At 40.5% G+C, this 5,101-nt stretch overlaps 1 protein-coding gene across 1 annotated transcript in view; it reads left to right on the top strand.

The window, feature by feature from the left end:
* Antxr2 (ANTXR cell adhesion molecule 2) overlaps window positions 1-5,101 on the top strand; it is a 177,292-nt gene that overhangs the window by 14,415 nt on the left and 157,776 nt on the right. The window lies entirely within an intron of this gene.

Below are 5,101 nucleotides of genomic sequence, written 5' to 3'. Positions count from 1 at the left end.
CCTGCCTCTGCCTCCTGAGTGCTGGGATTAAAGGCGTGCGCCACCATCGCCCGGCTTCTAGAACCTGTTAATTGTGTCCTCCCTATTTGCAGGTTTTCTAGAAGAGTCTAAAGAAGAAGTGTGAACACTTCTGCTTCAGACACTACTCCTTCCTCATCTCTCTGGTTAATCACACGTTGTCTAAGCCCTTGCAATGTTCTGAGTGCTCAGTGTTGCTGAATGATGCCATATCTGTGCTTAAAACCATCTCTAGACTTAATGAAACTGAAAATCAAGACAGACATTGCTATTTATATTTTATTGGTATAGAAACTGGATTCAGGAAAGTTGAATAACTGTGTATGGGTAACAGTGTTCTACTCACAGAGCCAGAGCTTCTATTCATCTCTGATTGACTCCAAGTCCTGGCCATCCTACTTCATAGCTTTCCAGAACAAATTGCCCCCAGTATCTGTGGAGCGACCGTTTGTGGTCCCACTGTCATGTACCAAAACCCACACATGTTCAAATCCTTTGAATCAAACCATAGTATTTGCATACAACCTACGCTCATCCTCCTGGATGCCTTCAACCGTCTGTAGATTACTTACTGTATCTGACCCATATATGCCCCATGCAAATGATTGCTATGTGAGCTACAGTTGTCTAGGGCCTAATGACAAGAACAAAAGCCTGTACCCGCCCTGTAAAGATGGGTTTTTAGAACTGGTCATGTTGGTGGACACTGATCTAATGCACCTGGAGGCTAAGGCAGGAAGATCATGAGTTTGATGGCAGGTTGGGATACAAGACTGTGTCTCAAACTGAGTTAAAGAAGTAATCTAATCTGTAGTTGGTTGAATTTGCTTTTTTGGTACCTACGAATTAGTCATAGTTCTTAACTGGTACCTTTTCCTTGGCAAAGCTTTGATGTAAGTGTTCTCATTTTTTTAACTTCCTCTTTTGTATCTACTTCCTCTTTTGTCTGTTTCCTCTTTTGACCCTTTGTTGTGTGAGCTCTTCTTGGAATCAGCAGAGAGCGAACTAGATGAACAGAATTACACTGATAACAGGAGCTGTGGTTGGACCGTTGCTCACTTGTTCTGTACCACTAAATCTCATAATGGCTCCAGGAAGCAAATGTATTGTAGATGAGCAAACAAGGCTGGTTTTGAAATTAATTTATGTTCTTAGCAGCCTGTGGCCATCTTGGTCCATGACATTTCAGAAACCCTAGCTATGGATTAAAAGACTCTCCTGTTTAGTTGAGACCCCTTCAGGAGAACTGACAGGTAAACTTCATAGGGGAAGGAGTGTACTCCCAGAACACGGGTGGTTTTTAGTTAGGTAAGGCAAGAGGTTCTTAAAATAATATGCTGAGATACCCTCTCCTGTCCCCATCCCCCTTCCCCCACCCTTCACCTCCCCTACTCCCTTTCCTTGCTCCTCAGCAGAGACATTTGAATAACACTGCCTGGTCTCAATGCTTCATACAGGAATCAGTGTAATGCCTAGTTTCTCCCTCTTTCTCCTCCACCCCCTCCCTTCCTCTCCTGTTTGTCTTTTCTCTCCATCCTTCTCTAGTTAATATGAGGTTTTGTTTTCTAGCTCCCAATTAAAAAAAAAGATGCTTAATAAACAGTTTTATGTGCTTTAATTCTACCTTCTTCTGAAACATACTCGAGGCTTCTTAGGACATAACAACATTAATAAAATATGAAAAAGTAGTAAGATCCTAGAAAAGAAGATTTAAAAAGTGTCTAGTTATAGGAACTTAACAGATTTTGTGACTAAGGCATTTTCTGTGGGCTTCTTGGCAGTTGGGGGCAAGATAAAAAGTTGGACATAGGAGTTTCTAAATGAGAGCTTTTCCAATGAGAGGCAGAAAGGGAGTGAATCCCAAGGAGAGAGGAGGTGGGGAGGAACTAGGGTAGAGGGAGGAGAAACTCTAATCAAGGTATATATATATGATGAGAAATTAATCTATTTTCAATAAACGAAAAAAGAAAAAAAGTAGAATAGACCTTTGGAATTAAAAAAACATGCTGACATAGTTGTAAAAGCAGAAAGGAGGAAGTGCTTCTTAGCAAGTATTGAAAGGTGACTACAGCCCCTCAACTGTGGGGCCTCCTGGGGGTGTTACATGATAGCAGTATCCTTGGCAACAGCTTCAAACAAACACTGATGTGGTTTCAATATTACCCTTCCTTGTCGTCAAAGACACAGCACCAAAATCAAGCTCACAGAAACCCGCCTTCAAGATGCCCTGAATTGGAGCCTCCCTTAGCCGACCTGCTGTTTCTCACCCTTCCTTTTCTTCTCATTTCTACCTACCCTCCTTTAGAGTTCTCTGCACAGCACCGTGAGTGTGATGCAAGAATTCTGTCCTTAAACTTCAGCATCACTCACTTCTCATGGGTTGATTGAGAAACTTAGAACTTTTACCTGAGGGAGGCCCCTTGAGATCTGCCCTGTCTTGGTCTGGGTTCCACTTTCCCTAACCTGACCTGACTAAGAGCCCATCGTCAGCTTCGATATTTACTGTCATAGGTGGCTCACACCTGTCTCATGCATGCCCATGTCACTGCCTCTGGGAAAGGAACACTCTCCCTCTATCTCTTTGTGACACCACTGTGTAGTTCGGAGGAGCATGCGTGTGGTAGGCACATTTAGGGCTAGGAAACCATGATGTGTCCTCTGTCACCCTGAGCTAGCAACGACTGGGAAAGTCTGAATGGTACACTGGTGGGCTCCTTCTACTCTGCCTTGCTCATGTTTCTGGCTCTCACATACAGTGGTGAGTGGGTCTGAGCCAATGGGAGGGCTATTTTTACCACACAGATTCTGTCTGTGTAAGCTCACACATCAGTTGTCTCTCTCCTTTTTGACAGCAAACATTCAAGCTTGAGGACACGCTGCCACTCATTTCGAGGAAACACCAAGTATTTGATATTTATCAGCATTTAGGGAAAATCAGTTTCTGGTTGTTTCCATAGATCTCAAGCATAAATATTTACACAAGACAAACTTATACATTATGGTTTTTACTCTGTCATCTGTGGAACTATGATTATTTCCTATGGAAGATTGAAAGTTTTATTGAGCCTTTGTTTTGCAAGAGGCATTATAGCAAGTAGCAGACTTAGAGCAGGAGACTACATCAACCATAGGAGACATAAGCATCTATTGCAAACCTCTATTCTCACAGAGAAGTGAAAAGCTTCAATTAAATTACTTAGGTAAATAAAATGCTACAAGAAGTTATGTCTTATCATAGTAAAATTTGAATATAGCCATGAATATGAGCTAAGAGTATAGGGAAAGGCCAAGAGTAGGTACATTATTAAATCAAGCATTAAGAAAGACAGGTGGCCTCCTTTGGAAGAATCTACTGAAACAGAAACTGTAGTTAGGTTTATTTATGTCTTGAAACTTGTGCTGTGTGTTTTCTAGAAGATTCATGAAGATTGGAAATTTATGAAAAAAATCATAATGCTATTAAAATACGATCAATAAGTTAATGGTTAAAATGTATGAAACATGGTGCACGGCTCATTGAAATGGCTAATATATTTCATATTAATTTTATGTGTTATAACCACATGTTACACAATAAGCACAGACCACATAATATGCACATTAAATTATTTTTAAAACTCCAAGATGTTCTTTGATATTGGATGATTTTTGTTTGTTTATTTTTTGTTTTTTGAGGCAGGGTTTCTCTGTGTAGCCTTGGAGTCTGTCCTGGAACTTGCTCTGTAGATCAGGCTGGCCTTGAACTCACAGAGATCTGCCTGTGTCTGCCTCTTGAGTGCTGGGATGGTATTTTTATGATTCAACTCCTTTGCTTGTCATCAGCAGTGGTGCAAACAGTCATTGTTTTTTAAAGGAAATTATTTCTGTGGCTAGTTCCAAATTTACATTTAAAAGATGTTTTTTTGCTTTTATTGAAAACTAAGAATTAAAAAAATACTTTATGAAGCCCTCTTCTGAACCTTAAACACTTCAAACAGGTGTGGTTGACACATACTTGTGATTCCAGTACCCAGGAAGTTAAGACAGAAGTTCAAGACCAACCCAGATTGCATAACAAACTCACCAAACACAAAACAAAAAAAAAACCTTCAAAAATTAAATAGATTTTGGACTGTTTATATAACATTATTTTATCTGAGGATTCTTAGTTTTGTTTTGTTTTTAAAGGAATTTTGATACATATACTTACAAACCTAAAGTTTGGATCTTCTTTTACTCATTCATAATGAAATGGTTTTTGGTAATATTGTAGACATACTCCTATTAGACATTTCCACTGGTACAATAAATCAGATATGATGAGAAAGACTCTGCCAGACATGTTGATGCACGCCTTTAATCCCAGCACTCAAGAGGCAGAAGGAGGTAGGTCTCTGTGAGTGTGAGTCTAGCATGTTCTACACAATAAAATCTAGGTCTGTCAGGGATACATAGTGAGACCATGTCTTAAGAATAAGAAGAGGAGGAAAAAAGGATAAAAAGACACTTATTTGCTTTTTTTGCCTTTCTTATCCACTTTTTCTGTAACAAGAATTCATTGCCCTCTTGTTCATCCAGCCATTTATATACCCACCCATCCATTCTCCCACCCATCCATTCTTCCATTTCTTGTAGGAAATCCTCAGCCAGGAGCCTTTAAGTTACCTGCTCAGTTGGGCATGGCCTCTTATACTATAAATGCCAATGTAAAGGGCGCATTACCTCTCTCTTCTGGCTGCTGGATTCTGTTCTTGCTCCCCGTTCATGCTGAGGACTGTGATCTGTGAGTCTATCCCTAAATAAATGACTCATTATTATATTCAATTGTGAGCTAGTGTGGGATTTCTTTTTAGCGTCCATCTTCACCCATCCATTTATTCTCCCATCCATCCATCCATCCATCCATCCATCCATCCATCCATCCATCCTCCCATCCACCCATTCTCCCATCCATTCTCCCATCCATCCTTTCTCCCATCCATCCTTTCTCCCATCCATCCTTTCTCCCATCCATCCATCCATCCATCCATCCATCCATCCATCCATCCATCCATTCTTCCATCCATTCTTCCATCCATTCTTCCATCCATCCATCCATCCATCC

Source organism: Microtus ochrogaster, linkage group LG1 (assembly GCF_000317375.1).
Source record: "Microtus ochrogaster isolate Prairie Vole_2 linkage group LG1, MicOch1.0, whole genome shotgun sequence".
Classification (NCBI taxonomy): Eukaryota; Metazoa; Chordata; class Mammalia; order Rodentia; family Cricetidae; genus Microtus; species Microtus ochrogaster.
The sequence above is the reverse complement of the archived record's forward strand: the minus strand, read 5'-3'. Positions and strand labels throughout refer to the sequence as shown.